The 18,092-nt window shown below is 47.5% G+C and overlaps 1 pseudogene; it reads right to left on the bottom strand.

Annotated features, from left to right (window-relative positions):
- Positions 1–3,455: 3,455 nt before the first annotated feature.
- Positions 3,456–16,652, bottom strand: LOC128044398 (cytochrome P450 4A11-like; annotated as a pseudogene).
- Between the last annotated feature and the right edge of the window lie 1,440 nt (positions 16,653–18,092).

The following is an 18,092-nucleotide window of genomic DNA, read 5'->3' as shown; positions in this document are numbered from 1 at the left end:
AATGAGTCAGAAAGAGAAAGATAAATATCATATTATAACACACATATACAGAATCTAGAAAAATGGTTCTGAAGAATTTATTTACATGGCAGCAATGGAGAAACAGACATAGAGAATAGACTTATGGACATGGGAAGAAGGGAGAAGGTGAAATGCATGGAAAGAGTAACATGGAAACTTACATTACCATATGTAAAACAGATAGCCAACGGGAATTTGCTGTATGACTCAGGAAACTCAAACAGGGACTCTGTATCAACCTAGAGGGGTGGGATGGGGAGGTTCAAAAAGGAGGAGATATATGTATACCTATGGCTGATTCATGTTGAGGTTTGACAGAAAACAACAAAATTCTGTAAAGCAATTATCCTTCAATAAAAAATAAATTTTAAAAAATTGTGAGACAGGCTTTTTAGTCTCCTATTGTTCTCAAATAAAACTTCAAAGAAAAAAATACCTGACACAGAAATTTCATTCAGTATATTGCATTTGAACCATGCTTGGGCAACATTTTCCTTTCTAGTAAGTTTGTTATGCTTTAGTGTTCAGTGAAATCTATTACCCATCTGTTCTTTAACCTTCTTGTAATAGCTTCTACATTATTTTGTCTTCAAGCTTCAAGGGAGATTTCTGTATGTGGCTTACAGTTTGAGAGAAGGACTAATTGTGAGATGAGTCTTTCTGAAATGTCAAAGCAAAATAATACATATGTATAATGTGCTCTTCTGGGTTGCAAATAAATGTTTAACGAGGCACTGCAGCAAGTATGGTTAATACCAATAAGTGCAGTCATCTTATGCTTTTAACATATGTCAGTTCTTTGTATAATTTTCTCTGCAATGTTCTGGATTTCAATTGATGTTTCATGGTGTTTAGGTTCAGTTTTCTGTTGCTGTTTTAAACTAAAATTTTAATTTATATTGGTATCTAGTTGATTTGCAATGTGTTAGGTGTACAGCCAAGTGATTTAGTTATACATGTACATATATCCATTTTTCAGGTTCTTTTTCCATATATGTTATATACAGAATACTGAGTAGATTTCCCTGCTATGCAGTAGGTCCTTGCTAACTATCTCTTAAAATATAGTAGTGTGGATATGTTAACACCAAGCCCCTAATTTACCTTGCCCCTAATTTTTCCATTTGGTAACCATAGGTTGGTTTTCCAACTCTGAGGCTTTCCTCCAAACTGCTCCCTCACCAGCTTAACTGGGATCCCAACACCATGTTCCTTTGTCTGAACTCATAATGGAGGGTAGTTCACACACAACAGATGGGGCCACATGTTGGACATTTGTCCAAGTTAAGGTCAAGGGTGGGTAACCACCTACACTCAACCAACTCCCAGCCCAACTTACACCCTTGTTGGGTTCCTCTCAGATCTCTGCCTTCCCTTCCCCTAAGAGTCTGAACAATGAGACTTTCCTTTATTGGTTCAGCAATGTGGTTCAGTGCTAAGAATAGTGAAGAGAGTGAAGGACCATAATCTCATCCTCTCAGAGTGACCGGTCTGTGCCTTTCTGACTCCCTGACCCTGGGGGACCTGCCAAGTTTCCTGCCCAGAATACTCCAAACTAACTTTCCTCCCCACCTCCAGTCAAACACAGAGTGTCCATCTGGCCCCTTCGTGGAGCATAATGAACTAGCCTAGTGACCTAGGAACCAGTTGCAGGAGGACTGGTCTCAAGGTCCCAGCTTCAGGCACTGGCTGGGGAGATGTCCCTTCAGGAGGCACATGGCGCAATCACAGCACAGCACAGGGCTGAAGGGACGTCTCCTCTGGCACCAGCGCCCTGGGCTAGGAAGGGCAGGGGTGGGAGGAAGAGGACTTGTGTGCAGAACCATAAGATAGCAGGGCTGGGTGCAGAAAGACTAGAGGTGGAGTGCCAGGGGCCTGGTTCTGGTCAGTGTCCAGGGTCAGGAGGACAGGCCCCAACATGATCTACAGGAATGGCAGGGCTGAAGAAGCCTGTCCTCACACACAGTGGCCAGTCCACATGCCAGGGATTCCAAGGTGCTGTCCTGTGGGAGAGGTGACACCAGCTGTCCTGGATTCGAGTCTGACATCCCCCCCAACAGCCAAGGCTTGTGCCCAGCTAATTCCTCTCAGGTCCTCCAGCAACAGGCGTCCACTCTTGGCCTCTGAGGAGCCTGAGGCCTTGCCTGTGAAGAAGGGCTGCCAGGAGGCTGGTGACATGGCCAGGCTGGGCTCTGCTTAAATCTTTTCTGGGGTAGAGACCCTTGCATCTGGACAAGTCTGTAAAGTCTTCCCTGCTAGCACAAGATGGGTGCTGGCTGGGCCCCTCTACATACATGGTGAGGAAGCTACCAGAGAAGAGCAGGAGGCTCCTTCCCTGACAGGTGCTGGTGTGAGCATCTTCCCTCTGAGCCTTTGGAGACAAGCCCTTTCTCCTGCCTCAGCTGTCACAGGGGCCTCAGATGCCAGGCAGGGTGTGGGGCATGAGGGACCCTGGAGTGTGAGGTTGCAAGGGGGCTGGACATGCTCTCCCTGCTGGGGTTCCAGCCCCACAGAGCAGGTGGAGAGCAGGTGTCATCTCCCCTCCTCCTCTCCACTGTCTTCCCTCCACTTCTCTCTCTTCTGTTTCACCCAATTCCTTTCAGAAAAGACATACACACTCCATATGATATTGTGAACTTTATCCAGAGATGGGGAAAGAGGATGCCGTGTGAGTGAAACAGGGGTAGACCCATCTCACACACGGGAGAGAGCTGAGCCACAGGGCAAAGAAGTCACACAGGACTTAGCAGGCCCTGTGATGGCTCCCTAGGTGTCCTCGTCCTAGTTCCCAAAACCCCACAACAAGCCTGTTTTATCTGAATTACCCAGGTAAATCACAAGTCCTGATAAAAGAGAAGGTTATGTGAAGACAGAAGCAGAGGGACATTTGAAGATGCCACTGGACTTGAATGTGGAGGAGGGCCCAGGAGTCAAGGAATGCAAGGATTGCAGCTCCAGATGTGAAAACGGCAAAAAGTGCAATCCTAACCTAAGTCTCTGGATAGGGGACCTTCCAACATCTTGGTTGTGTCCAGGGAAACCCATTTCTGACGTCTCACTCCAGAACCATCAGAGGATAACTTTGTGTTGTTCTAAGTCCCTAAGGCAGAGGCAATTATTTTAGCATCAAAATAGAAGTGAATACAGGGATACACAGGCAGGCAGAAGGGAAAAAACACAGAGGAGAACAGACATGCTGGAAGAGAGCAGGCAATCAGGATTAGGTGGACAGTGAGAGATACAGGGAGTCAGAGATGGAGAGATAAGCAGATAGGGAGCCTGGAGAAAGGTGAGAAGAGAAGGGTGGAAAGTCTGCTGCTGGGCAGGAGGCAGGAGTTGAGGCAAGCTGGCAGGTGGGCAGATCAAAGCAGGAAGTGGGCAAAGAGGCAAGGACAGGGAGAGTGACAGCAAGACAGAATGGCAGGCAAGGGCCCTCAGAGCTTGTCCTTGTCCCCACCTGGATCAGACAGCTTCCTGAGCTGCAGGTGGATCCCATTTTTGGATCTCTGCACCATGACTGGAGTGGGCACAGGGACCTTGAAGGGATCCGGTGACAGCTCAAAGCGAAGCAAGATCAGGGCCACGGCCACCTTCAGCTCATTCATGGCAAACTTCTTCCCGATGCAGTTCCCGGGTAAGGAGGGGAAAAGGAAGAGAGCAGAGGCTTCTAACCCCTGCTGAGCACAGGGATTCAGAGCTGTCCTCCACATGGCCCAGCCCTGATCCCTTCCTTACTCATCACAATGAATTTGCCAGCAAAGCTTTGGGCCAAACTCTCCCCCTGACCTAAGACAAAGCCCACATCTCCAAGGACTGTCTCCAACCTCCTACTTCTGCTCTCAGCAGGAAACCTGTAAGGAGGCATCAGTGCTCTAAGCCACAGAGTCAAGTGAAGTGGATCAAAATGTGAACTAGTACTTTATTTACTCATCCATAGGCAATTCCTGGTTTCAGGTCAGCCCAGGGCACTGTAGGGGGAGGGGTCCTGAGACACCCTCTCGGGACCTTACCACCTATGGTGGAAAAACAGGCTGTTCAGTCCCAAGAGATGACAAGACAGGGTTGTGCAAGGAATCAGAGTGGCAACAAGGAGGCTTCCTAGAGAGGACAAGGGTTAATGACCCTGAACCTGCTGACCATTTGCCTCCCAATTAATGGTCTGACTTCTTGTCTCCCTTCAGCTCCTCAGTCAATTTACCTTTGGAACCTTCCCATTCTAATCCAGAAATGACCCTCCTAACCATCCCTTGGGCTTCTCATCTGGTCTTTTCAGCTTCCACTCCTTCCCTCCCTCTAAAGCCACAGTCGCTCCAGGCCTGCTATATTCCCCACCACAGGGAGGACACGTCGCAGTGCCTTAGCGGCATCACAGCCCTCTCTGGATTCCTCCTCACTCACCTGGGGTCTGTCCCTCTCCTCTTCCTGACTCAGTGACGGTGAGGTCCCCTCCCCTCGCCTCTGCCATCCTCATGCTCAAGGCTCAATCCAGTGACCACCACCCTCACCCCCTCTGCTGGCTGCACCTCTTCCCACTCGGGACCCTCAAGGCACCATGGGTGTTAACTCAAGGACACATCACATCCAGTGCCCAGCACAGTGCCAGATCATGGATCCCCCCACAGTCTGCTCAAAGAATGAATGAGTGAAAGAGTGGATGGGTGAATGATGTCTGTCTTGAGTAGATGTGTTGTTGACAGTGAGCCCTGGGGGAGGACAGCGTTATCATTCCTATGTTCCCATCTCCTAGCACAGGTCTTGGCACACGGAGACACACTTAATACATACCTTCATATTTAAACAAAATTAATTGAATTGAAAACATCCCAAATGGAGTGAGAATATTCAGTCTGACCTAGGAATCAAATCGCCTAGTCCCTCCTGCCCTCTAGTGGCAGCTGCATGACATGCAGCCATGTCTACAAGGAAGGACTGGACCCAGGTATAAACCAAATCCTAGAACCAATTTAGAAGACAATTTACTTCAAACCTGTTCTGCAAAGGTTGATTCACCAACTGAAAATTTCCTAGGGCTGTAGAGTCAGAAAAAACTTGTTTCTACTAAGTTTCAAAGTCACTGAAATTACGATCCCATGGACTGTATGTAGCCCACCAGTCCATGGGATTCTCCAGGCAAGAATACTGGAGTGGGTTCCATTTCCTTCTCCAGGGGATGTTCCCAACCCAGGGATCAAACCCAGGTCTCCTGCATGGCAGGCAGACTCTTTACCAACTGACCTACCAGGGAAGCCTAACTTTCTATAGCCTTTACGATTGTCACAGCAATCATTTAGGAGTGTATCATCCAGGTTAACAGCTATTTCAAGGGTGCTTATACTTTACATGCAAGGGATTTTTCAAATACATCTGTCAAATACAAAGAAGTTTTCCCCCTGTAAGGAAAGAGCAAATTAACCAAAATGACATGGTCAGGCTCTCTCGCCCTGAGGCCTCTTGCTCTTGCCCCACGGTTTGTAAACAATGATTATGTAACATGAGATCACGTATAGCATGCATTCACACTTCACATGGTACTCGCTTGGACTGGGGCTACTTTTGTTATATAAACTCCACCTGGAAAGGCCCCAGGGGTGGTGTGTGGTACACCTTAATGAGTTTCACCAAGAAAACCCTGGCTCCTGCTGCGCTGGGGCTACACTGGAGCGACGTCATGGTTATGTTATATGAAGTCATGTTCTGGCTCCCTTATGGTTGTATTATGACTGCTGCTCCAGCTGCTGCGTCAGGTAGGAGACAGGCAGTGTTATGGCGGCCTTGCCAGCCAGGAGAGAATAAACGTGTCTGCAGTTCCCATGGCTCCTCCAGTCTTCTTTCAACCTCTTAGTCCATGCCTTAACTACCCTGGGTTCAGAAACAATGTGTACAGTGTGAACAGCAAGATAGTTGGCACCATGAGCAGAATCAGCATTACACTCCCCAAGACAGACTTGACTGTCCTCCACTTCATGCTTTTTCTTACTAACATTAGACTCTGTAGAATCTGGGACTATGGTATATAACCTCTGCTATTATACAAAGAACTTTGGTGACAGGAAAATATGTCATGGTTATATTAATACACAGTCAAAACTATCAGAGCTACTGCAGAAATAGAGAACACACTCATGACCGTGAAACTTTCTTCAAATGACAACTGTAACTGATCCTATACATGGAAGGTAGCTGAAGTTCCAAACCCGTGCAAACATGACAGATACTGTGAGGGGGAATTGATGGATTAAACAGAAAGGCAGTGTGCCAACCAGGAATGTGGGAACAGAGAAAATCATCTTTTAAGGTGACTGAAATTGTGCTAACCAAACATGTAGTTTAACGTTCATGAAAACTTAGAGTGCTAAAAAGTTATACTCCTAAAGTGAGGAAAACTCTGGATACTTTGGATCAGCCACTGACATGGAAATAAGGTCAGTCCTTGTGGACATCAGGAGGTCAATGCCATTGTGGAGGGCCCTGCAGGCTTTCTTATACATGGAGACCCAGGCCTCCTTCTCAGCACATCAACATACAAAAACAGAACTTCGTGCTCCACATATGAATGTAGACAGTCACACACAGCAGGTAGCAACCAGTGACACCTGCTTCCCCAAGTACAGAGGCCTCGCCTGGATCCTCCTGAGAAGGGCAGGAAGGCATGGCTGTGTCGAGTAGAACCTGATGTGAACCAAGATGGGTCAAACACCTGCAGAGAGATGTGCAGATGGGGCCAGGAGATGTGGGGTCAAACTCCTAGCATCAACCTACCAGGGGACAAGAATCTCAGAGCAGGAGCAGGACAGGTTGTTGTGGAGAGAGCATCCCATGCCCTCCTCCCACCACCATTGTACCCCTGGGTTTGGCCACACCTTTGGGTTGTGATGAAGCCCACAAAAAGAGAGGGGAGGATGATTCCTGTGGGGCAGAGAGGAGAGAGAGGAGCCTGATGGTCCCATGGTGCAGGGGATGTGCGTCTTCCCAGGACAAACGTCCTGGGAGCCACCATGGGAGTACCCTCCTTCACTCAGAATAAAGTGATGCTCTTGAAGACAGGTGGGTGGGGCATGACAAAGCACATGAGCACTGATTAGGAGAAGGTGACCAGGGCTGAGGATTATGAAGTAAAAGAGCTGCAAGTTTACACTTAGGAGCAGTCGAGTGACAATTCACATTTATCAAGTGTCATTATGACTCTGGGGAATATGTAGTAACTCGCTTAATCCTCACACAGCCCTCAAGGCAAGCACTCCTGTATCTATGAGCAGATGAAGCACTTGAGCCTCAGAGGGGTTAAGGGTTGGGTCTATGATCCCACAGCTAGGAGGGAGTAGGGCTGGGATTCAGACCCACTGGGAGGTGAGTTAGTGGGTGGCCTCCAGCCACGGCAGGGCTCCCAGATACATGATCAGCTGCTCTCTGCCATCTACTAGGGGGCACCTGAGAGACCAAACCAACTGATCCACGACGTGCAGTCCTTGAGCTCCCTCCTTTACTTACACTCCATATGAAAGAACCATGCCTCCCCCTTTGTCTGCTTTTCTCTTAAGCCTTCATGTTTCAAGGAATTAGAATTTTAAGCTCCATCATACCACCATACAGAAGGGTCAACATTTGTTTACTGAGCTTTTATTGCATTCAAGCTCTGTGTCAATCATTTTTTTTTCAATTGGAGGTTAATTGACTTACAGTGTTGTGTTGATTTCTGATGTACAACAATGAAAAGAATGCACAATTACATACACACTTCACGGCAAATAGATGGGGAAACAGTGACAGACTTTATTTCGGGGGGCTCCAAAATCACTGCAGATGGTGATTGCAGCCATGAAATTAAAAGACGCTTACTCCTGGGAAGAAAAGTTATGACTAACCTAGACAGCATATTAAAAGCAGAGGCATTACTTTGCCAACAAAGGTCCATCTAATCAAAGCTATGGTTTTTCCAGTAGTCATGTATGGATGTGAGAGTTGGACTATAAAGAATGCTGAGTGCAGAAGAATTGATGCTTTTGAACTGTGGTGCTGGAGAAGACTCTTGAAAGTCCCTTGGACTGCAAGGAGATCCAACCAGTCCATCCTAAAGGAAATCAGTCCTGAATATTCATTGGAAGGACTGATGCTGAAGCTGAAACTCCAATACTTTGGCCACCTGATTCGAAGAACTGACTCATTAGAAAAGACCCTGATGTTGGGAAAGTTTGAAGGCAGGAAGAGAAGGGGACGGCAGAGGATGAGATGGCTAGATGGCATCACCGACTCAATAGGCATGAGTCTAAGTAAACTCCAGGAGGTGGTGACGGACAGGGATACCTGGTGTGCTGCAGTCCATGGGGATGCAAAGAGTCAGACATGACCAAGCAACTGAACTGAACTGAACTGGACATACATACATATGTATAGGTATATATATATATATATGTGTGTGTGTGTGTGTGTGTATGTATGTATATGGGGAAGAAAATGGCAACTCACTCCAGTATTCTTGCCTGGGAAATGCTGTGGACAGTAGAGCCTTGTGGGCTACAGTCTATGGGGTTGCAAAAGAGTCAGACACAACCCAGCAACTAAACAACTATATACATATCCCCTCTATCTTGAACCTCACTCCACTTTCGCATTCCACCCCTCTAGATCATCTCAGAGCAACAGGCTGGGCTTCTGTTATAAAGCAGCTTTCCACTAGCTACATATTAATATTTTACACACAGTGGTGTATATATCAACACTACTTTCTCAGTCTGTCCTACCCTCTCCTTTCCACGTGTGTCCACAAGTCCATTCTCTATGTCTGCATCTTCATTCCTTCTCTGCAAATAGGTTAATCAAAACTATTTCTCTAGATTCTATATATCTGTATGTGTGTGTGTTTCAATATTTGTTTTTCTCTTTCTGAGTTACCTCACTCTGTGTAACAGGCTGTAGGTTCATCCACCTCACTGCAAATGAATCAGTTTCATTCTGTTTTATGACAGTAATATTCCATTGTGTATATGGAACACATCGTCATTACCCATTCGCCTGCCAATGGACATCTAGGTTGCTTCCATGTCCTGGCTGTTGTAAATAATGCTGCAATGGACATTGGGGTACATGTCCTTTTTGAATTCTGGTTTTCTCTGGTCATATTCCCAGTAGTGGATGGTTGGATATATGGTAGTATTATTTGTAGGTTTTTAAGGAAAAGTGTTTTTCAAAACTCATTCAAACTACACAGTAAATATTATCTTCAGGCAGAGAAAAGCTAGAGCCTCCTGGAACTGGGAATGCACAGGTGGATTACTGGTCTACCACGTGTCCTACAGAGTGCTTAGCTGAGTGGTGAGGTGAAGTTCATACCTGCAGGTAAGGAGCGTCCATCAGGGAAGGTGATGGGCTTGCTCAGCTCTCTGCCAATGACTGGTACTGGTGGATAGAGTCTCAGTGCCTCCTTGATGCACATGGTGGTGTAGGGCATCTGGTCCAGATGGTCCCCAAAAGGAAGCCCACCTGAGGGCAGGCAGGACTGGACAACCAGGGATTCTCTCTAGCTCAGATGGGACAGGGTTCTTCTATCTCCTGGACATTCACCAGGTGATGGAGGCGCCATCCCCCAGGAGGCTCAGGATCTCTTCCTGGCACCTCTGCTGATGCACAGGGTGGGAGGCTAGAGCATAGAGGAGATGCCACTGGCTGTGGTGTCGTGATCCTTGAACATGAATGTGTCCACTTCGGCATGGAGGTCCTTGTCAGACAAGCTGCTCCCATTCTCCATCTGTGGAGGCAGGGCTAGACTGCAGGTCTGCCCTTCCTGTGTGCTTCTGCACAAAGGCTCAGGCCTCTCCTGCCCACACTCACTCTGGCAAAGAGGAGGATGTCCAGGAAGTCCAAGTGCCTCCTGCTCCTCACCTTCTCCAGCTCTCCCTCCTTCTTCAGGCAAGCCTTCCTTTCCTTGATCACTGCGTCTGTCCCAGAACAGTGGTTCCCAGCCAGAGCTGAGGACTCTGGGCACCCATATGCAGCACCCACCATAGCCCCATCTGCCCCCTCAGGCCCAGTCTGGGTGCCAGGTGGATAAGGTGGGTGGCACTGGGTGAGCATGTCAGGACTGAGAGCTCCAGCGACATCTACTCCAGGCGGCAATCCCTGAAGTAACACAGCCCACGGAGGCTCTGCCTGAATGCTGCTGGGAGGGGTCTCACTCAGTCATCGCCAACCTGGTGACTCCTGTAATTCCCTATTCAACACCTGACATGCTGACCTCTGGGTTCCCAGTCCCTGCAGCAGGAGGGTGTGAGCCAGCTCCTGAAGAGAAAGCAGGAGTCTGGGCTGTGCCTGAACGGTCAAGACCAGCCACTTTCACATGAGCCTGATGAAGGAGCAGCCTATGAGGAGGGGAACCTATGTGTTGATGGGCGAGCTGGCAGGCCTGGTGGTCCCATCGGCCTTCAGGGGTCAGCCTGTAGATGAGGTCGTTCTGGTGGAGAGCATTCTTCAGTTGGGAAAAAATCAGATGACCGAGGTCCCTGATGGCCTGGATGTAGGACTGAAAATTCCTGAAGGGAGAGGACACAGAAGAGATTGGAGTTGAGGGAGCCTCTGACCTGGAGAAGTCACTCAGTTGTGACCCCATGGACTGTAGTTTACCAGGATCCTCTGTCCATGGAACTTTCCAGGCAAGAGTATTGGAGTGGGTTGCCATTTCTTCTCCAGGGGTTCTTCCTGACCCGGGGATCGAACCCAGGTTTCCTGCATTGGAGGCAGACTCTTTACCATCGGAGCCACCAGGGAAGCCCAAGAAAGTGAAGTCGATCAGTCAGGCTTCCTTGATAGCTCAGATGGTAAAGAATCTGCCTGCAATGCAAGAGGCCTAGGTTCAACCATGGTTTGAGAAGATCCTCTGGAGAAGGGAAAGACTACCCACTCCAGTATTCTGGCCTGGAGAATTCCATGGACTGTATAGTCCTTGAGGTCGCAAAGAGTCAGACACAACGGGGCAGCCTTCACTTTCTGACTTGGAGAGGGAGTGGGGCTCTGGGTGGATGATTCTTCAGTCAGAGGGGACAGGCAGCATGGAGGCATTGTCATTTCTGCCTCATTGTCCTGGAGCCCCTCCTCCTGGAGTCCTTTACAGGTGTGCTGAGGGTACAGGCTTCTCTTTGTGTAGGAATCAGGGACCTGTGACTGAGTCAAGGACGGTCTAGGTGGAATCTGACCGTGGTACATGTCTCTCTGCAGAACGTTTTGTGCTGAGAAACATTCTATCTGTCTCTATTGCCTCTCAGTTCCTTCCCTGCTGGTGAGAACAGGACCCTGACCTGGAAGAGATGTCATTGACCTGTCTGTCTGGACACTTCCCTGGTGGCTGAAGGCGCACTTCATGATGGTGTCCAGGGTCATCGAGGAGACATGTCCAAAGATCTCCAGATGTGAGTCCTGGATGACAAGCTCCTCCCACTTGTCCTGTGGAGGGAGGAGGCACTGGCCCTGCTCTGCTCCCCTAGAAGACCTGTGCTGCCAAGGCCAGGCTTTCTCTCCATCTCTACATCTTCAGATGAGATTTCCTCATTTTCTAAGCAGATATGTTTTAGCAATTTAGTGCTGTAAGACACATAAATAATGTGATGCCTATTTCTTTGAACCTTTACTATACAACAGTTATATTCTCTTTTAATAGCTTAATTAATTCTGAATTTTAAGAGTAATGTTTAATAATACCTCAAATGGGGCAGAGCAGAAAGCATAGTTTCTCAGGGGAAAAGGGAGAATCTTTTGTGTCCTGAGATCAGAACTGGACAGGTGATGTCCAGCATGAGCAAGCAAATATTTCAAGGCAAGCTAAAGTGGCTCTAATAGGGCTCCTATAAGGGACATGATCTACTCAATCCCTTTCATTCATTTAATGTTGCCTAATACCTGGTGGTACTTCTGCCAGATCAGAGGTGATGTTTGTGAAGGCCCAGTTCTGTGAGTATAGACCTGGGCTCATTTCCTCCCATGAGTGGCTCAGTGATGTGCAGAATCCATGGAACCCAGGCCAGAGCCCACCTGTGTGACATCCTGGTATGTCCACTCTGCCACCAAAGCTGCCATTGCCCAGGCCAGCCAGGGCCAATTTGCACTGACCTCCTTGATCTACTCCCCTGTGATCAAACATGGAGATGGGAGAAGAGTGGACCCTGAATACACCATGGCCCTGATTTCTCTCGGTGAGGAGAAAATTATGGATCCAAGCTGGTGCCTAGATGTTCCTCTGTCCCACCTAGCTTTAATGAATGCTGTCTCACACTAAGTCGAGAATGCATCATTCTGTGGGGCTCTATTCAATGGGTGTGTGAGGGACATAAGTGTCTGATAGTGGACTTTGTCAGCTGTGCTGGATTCTAATGATATGGTGACAAGCGATGGACTTACCAGCATCACTTGGACAGAGTCGGCCATGAGTCCCACACAGGGCTTCAGGATGTCATAGGGGAAGGCTGGGGTCAGCATCTGCCGGTGCTGGAACCATGTCTGCCCCTCCAACAGCAGTAAAACTGTCCCTGGACCACAGATGGGTGTGTATGGGCATCAGGGAGACTAGGGCCATCTTGGGAGGAACCAAGGGTGTCAGGAGAAGTCTCATCATGGGCAAGGGTCAGTGAGGCCAGAACATATTAGGGATGTGAATTTCCAATATGTCTGTCTATAGCATGTGATTATGACAGCAGTGAGACAGAGGTCTAGAAATGGGGGGCAGGTAATTGAAGGACTCATTGAAAAGTCATGCTGGGAACATTAGAAATGACTAAGTAGTGATGAAGAAGAGGCTGAACTTCAGGAGGGCTATAGCACCATTACATAGACTGATGGTTTTATTAGAAGAAGAGAAATGAGGTTTGAGAGATGAGGGTGCCTGGCACCTGTTGTTTTTCATTTACACAGAGTCTGCTCTTGGTTAACCTAAATGGTGTGTGGTCAGCAGTTGTATTTAAATGTACTTACCAATCCAGGGCTTCAGGTATCTGTAGGCAATATGAGCCTTTGGGTCTGGAAAGTAAGGAGGGAACACGGATGGGGTGAAACACAGTGTACAGCCTCCAGAGCAACTGATATTTAGATGATGTGGTCCCTTCCCTTCCTGGTGCTTGCCAGATGGTGGTCTGTCTGAAGCCACCACACCCTTGCCACCCATCTCTAACTCTCTCTCTGTCCTGACAGTCACTGTGGTCCCAGGAAATCAGACTCGGTGTTCCAGAGCAGAACACCCACAGTACTAAGGTGGTGAATTGCCCTGAAACATAAACTCTGTTCAGTGCCAGAGAATAAGACAGAAGCTGTATTTCTTCAACAATCTGTGGTGGTCTGGCCATCTCATGACCCAGGACAGGCAGTAGTGAAGAGGTGCCCAACCTAGATCAGTGCCCTACCAGGATCACTCTGGATCCACCTGAAGAACTAAGAGTTTAGAACTATTTCTTCTGACCTGGAATCTCATCCAAACTTGCAGGCTGTCCACCATCATCCTAAGATCAGATTCTGTCCTATGTTGGGTAGAGTTATGGGCCAAAACTGTAAACTGCCTACAGAAACTTACATCGGATAAAGAATTGTCTTCCAGAGCTGAGATCAACTCAGTTTGGTTGTAAAATGAAAAAAAGGAAGATGCAAAAGAGAAACCAGACCCAGGTGTTTAAGCATGTTTTAGTCTGGCTTGTGGTTCTGGAGGGTGTTTGGAGGAGCTTAGGCCTTGCTGTCTGATATGCCAGTGTCGTGGAATTTCACACCTAGGGGCATGTACTCAAATGGAAGATTGTCTCCTGCTGAGGGTTTCCCTCTCACCTGATCTCCCCAGGACCATCTTCATGTAGTCAGGGTCATAGACCAATACGAAGGCCCTTGTGCCCCACAGCCAGTGAACACAGGCCCTTGGGTATTTCTCTACCCTTTTCAGTAAGAGTGGCAGCTCACTCTCCTGTTGGAACTGTCACCAAGGGAAACACAAGTCAGTAATGTCTTTCTTTTAGTACTGGAGCTGGTGTGGGGGTTAAGGTCTGAAGGGTACCAGGTGATCACTCTGGATCCATCAGCAGAACTAAGTTTTGAACTATTTCTTCTGACCTGGAATCTCATCCAAACTTGCAGGCTGTCCACCACCCATCCTAAGATTGGATTTGTCCTATGTTGGGTAGAGTTATGGGCCTACAGAAACTTATGTCAAGGATAACTCCTTGGTTTATGAAATTTTTGGAAATAACTTGTACATAGTGACATAACTGCTTGAGCAATTTATGACAATTTGAATCATTTGGTAAGCAGTTTTGTCATATAACTTGGTTTATTTAGAGAGTAAATAGGTATTTTAGGAATTGAATTTATATATTAATTTCATTTTGCCATGATGATCATTATATATGTTTAATATCATCCCAGCATACACGTTAATGTTTCTTAGTATGAAAAAGTCTTTGGAATGTATATGGCTAGGTGGAAAAATTAAATACCACATTGTGTGTATATATTATTATTTTCCATATTGTGTGTGTGCACTGTTGTAGGACAAATTCTGAGTGTACACATATGTAAATAATACTGCAATAAGATTTTGATATGTGGAGTTTTAATCTCATTTTCATTGACTAATTGTCAGGAACTTTTGTACACTTCCCATCTTATAGTGGAAACTTTGCAAACTCCTGAGTGTGGACCACAAAGGCCTTTCCTTTCTGACTACCCTCTCTCTATGCTTGTCCTGACAGGCTGGCGATTCCACAGGACCCATCGCTCTGCCCCCAGGATGCTGCTGCCGCCAGCGCTCCCTGCACTGGCTCCACCTGCTCCTCTTCCAGGTCTTTACGCACATTCTTCCCTCCACCTGGTGGCCTGGCATCTTTGCCACAACTGCAAAAAGCAACTGTTTCTCCTCAACTCTGGAGACTCAGTTTGTTTTGTCACCTCTGGATTTCTCATCAACAGTTGATTAAACAAATGTTCCAAGTAGTCAAATCTTTATTTCAGTGACTTCTGTGTGACTCAGATCAACCCTCTGTACTTTGATATCTAATCTCTGCCTGCATCCTTCTACCATCAGGACTCACCAGCTCTGAGGCAACTTGTCTACTCTGGGTTTCATTCCTTCACTGAGCTTGTGTTTACTGAGCATTTACTCTGTGCCAGACATGGATTTAAGGCACTGAACTAGGATGCTGCTCTAGGATGCTGTTTGGACCCTGCAGGGGCGTAGAGGTGACTGAGAGATCAACTGGCCATAACAGGAGGCCGTCATGAATGTGTGATGGAGGGAAGACAAAGTCCATGGGGAAGCTTTGGGGAAAGGAGCCTAACAAAGACCCGGATGTTAGAAAGCTCTTTGTCCTGCACTTGGTCATTCTTTGATTCATAATTTACTAAGATGCTTTCAGGATAGAAACATGAGCCAGAGGCAAGGTTTCCCAGAAGAAGTTCATACTACAATCTTGCAGAGAGAAATAGCTGCATCCAGTTACCACTGACTTGTGAGAAGGACATCCAAGGGAAAAAGAAAGTCCTCTCCTCTCCTGGGAAACCCAGGATGAAAATGACTTGGGCCTGGGGCTTATGAAACAGTCATAGGAGGGATGAGATCATTCTGGGGAGAGGACACATGGGAGCCAAGTCCCAGAGGCTGGTGTGCACAGGCAGTGGGGGAGGACCTTGAGTGACCTGGGGTGCAGGAGATCAGGAAGGAGAGGGGAGAGAGGTACTGGGCCAGCCTGCATGGGGCTTGGGCTGCTTCTAGTTCTCGTCTTTGGCTCCACTCTGCTCTAATCGTGCTGCTGAGAGAGACCTCAGCTCTCTGCAACCTGTGATTATCTCCTAAAACTTCTTTAAGCCACAGACCCTTGCTGACCCATTTCCATGTGGGCCCTGACTTTGCTCTGAGCTCCCCCACCCCCAGGCTTTGGTGCCGGTGCTGGGTGGGCAGGTGCTGCCCCTCCCAACCTGCAAGCTGCTCCTCTCCCTCCTGCCTGTCCCTCCACACAATGGACTGACACCACTCTGTGCAGGCTCTGTTTTGGGGGCTGAGGGTGAGGAGGATTACAGGCTCAGTTCCAAGAGCTCATAGTTCAGAGAGAGAACACCAAGCAGGCAGTTCTCCTCACCTGGCCCCATCCTGGAAACTTCACTACTGTGTGTGGCCTCTGGTGTGGGTTTCTGGCACTGACCTTATGGGACTAGAAAATCCCTTAGTCTGAATGAACCAAGCCGGTTTGTCTCCACACCTGACGTAACCCAACCCCGCAGGTAAGCCTCTTTTCCTGTGACTTGACACCTTCTTAGATTCCTGTCTGTTGTCCCCACACACAGTGAACCCACGGGGCTGACCCATCAGACTGCACGTCTGTGCTCTCAGGCAAGCACAGGGCCAGGTGTGAACTTGCTGAGTGTGACCATGCTCTAGATCTCCGGCCCTCCCGACCCTCCCACTCCCCCATCCAGCTCCATCCTACCTCCCGCTTGTGTCCATAGAACCAGTGGGAAGGAGGAGACGGGAAGTGATGAAGGGCTTTGAGCAGCCACTGTCTGTGCAGGTAGAGCTGTGCCGCCTTGAGCAGAAGCAGAACCAAGCCGAGCAGCGAGACCACTGGCAGGAGCCCAGAGACCCCGCCCAGGGCTCTGGAGGGGCTCAGTACAGAGACACTCATGGTGCAGTGGCTTCTGGATGGATCACTGACTGTCCCTGACTGTGCCTGACCTCCCTTGAGCACCCAGCCTGATCTGGGAGGATGTCCCCGCCCACCTGGGGGAGGGTGAAGGTGAAGGCAGAACTCAGACCTGGGCTTCCAGGTTTGTTGCTGTTTTTGTATTTGTTTTCTTAAACCAATCTCTCTTTTGTTACAAAATGTAAGTATTATAAAGAGAAGATAGTATTTATAACTTGAACTAGGAATTTGCCTTGTTCCAGAATCCTGCAACCTATCACATGCTTACATTTTTTAAACCTTTAGACAGTTTTAAATGAAACAGAAAAGTAAATGTTTTTTAAAGATTCCTGATGGCTGAGTCCCTTAGCTGTTCACCTGAAACTAACACACATTGTTAATTGACTGTACGCCAATACAAAATTGGGCTGGTGCTCAAAGGGTAAAGAGTCTGCCTGCAAATTGAGGAGACCCAGGTTCGACCCCTGGGTCAGGAAGATCCCCTAAAGAAGGGAATAGCAACCCACTTAACAGCAGCAGCAGCAGTAGCAGTATTCCTGCCTGGAAAATTCCATGGACAGAGGAGCCTGGCATATTCCAGTCCACAGCATGGCAAAGAGTTGTACTCGACTGAGTGACTAACACTTTCTTTTCAATAGAAAATACAAAGAGTAAACAAATAAAATAAAATAAAACCATGCAGATAAAAAAATATAGCTTCCTTGGATAACTTATCCCTGGGTTACCTTATTTAGCAGTGTGATATTGCACAGAACCAGCGTTTAATTCTGTAGTATCAAATAACCTTGAAGTACCCCACTTGACCACATTTTCATTTATCCAATGCAACTGAAAATTTCACAGACTCCCTCCTTTTTTTTAACCCTACAGTAGGTTAATGCATACTGAGATTAAGGATGATCGTGTATTTTTTAAATTTTCAGTGACTTGTCTGTGTGAATGCCTCTATTTTCCATCTTAAGAAATGAGAGAATATAAATTTGAAATACAATGAAAGATGGCCACTACTGAAATATGGCAGTCTTAGTTTAAAATAAAAAAGCTTTGGGGTTGTATAGTTAATGTTTAGAGAAATTTTATTGGAAGAAACTTTAAGAGAAGTTGATGTGAAGACAGAAGCAGAGGGATGTTTGAAGATGCTGCTGGATTCATATAGGAAGGAGGGCGCAGAGCCAAGGAATGCAAGGATTGCAGCTCTAGATGCAGAAAAGGCAAAGAGCAGGGATGCTGTCCTAGATCCTTGGAGTGGGGCCCACCAACATTTTGGTTGTGTCCAGGGAAACCCATTTCAGATTTCTGACTCCATAGCTGTCAGAGAATAGCTGCTGTTCTAAGTCCCTACATGCATGAGCATGCTAAGCCACTTCAGTCATGTCTGACTCTTTGGGACCCTACGGATTGTAACCTGCCAGGCTCCTCTGT

Source organism: Budorcas taxicolor, chromosome 3 (assembly GCF_023091745.1).
Source record: "Budorcas taxicolor isolate Tak-1 chromosome 3, Takin1.1, whole genome shotgun sequence".
Lineage (NCBI taxonomy): Eukaryota > Metazoa > Chordata > Mammalia > Artiodactyla > Bovidae > Budorcas > Budorcas taxicolor.
The sequence above is the reverse complement of the archived record's forward strand: the minus strand, read 5'-3'. Positions and strand labels throughout refer to the sequence as shown.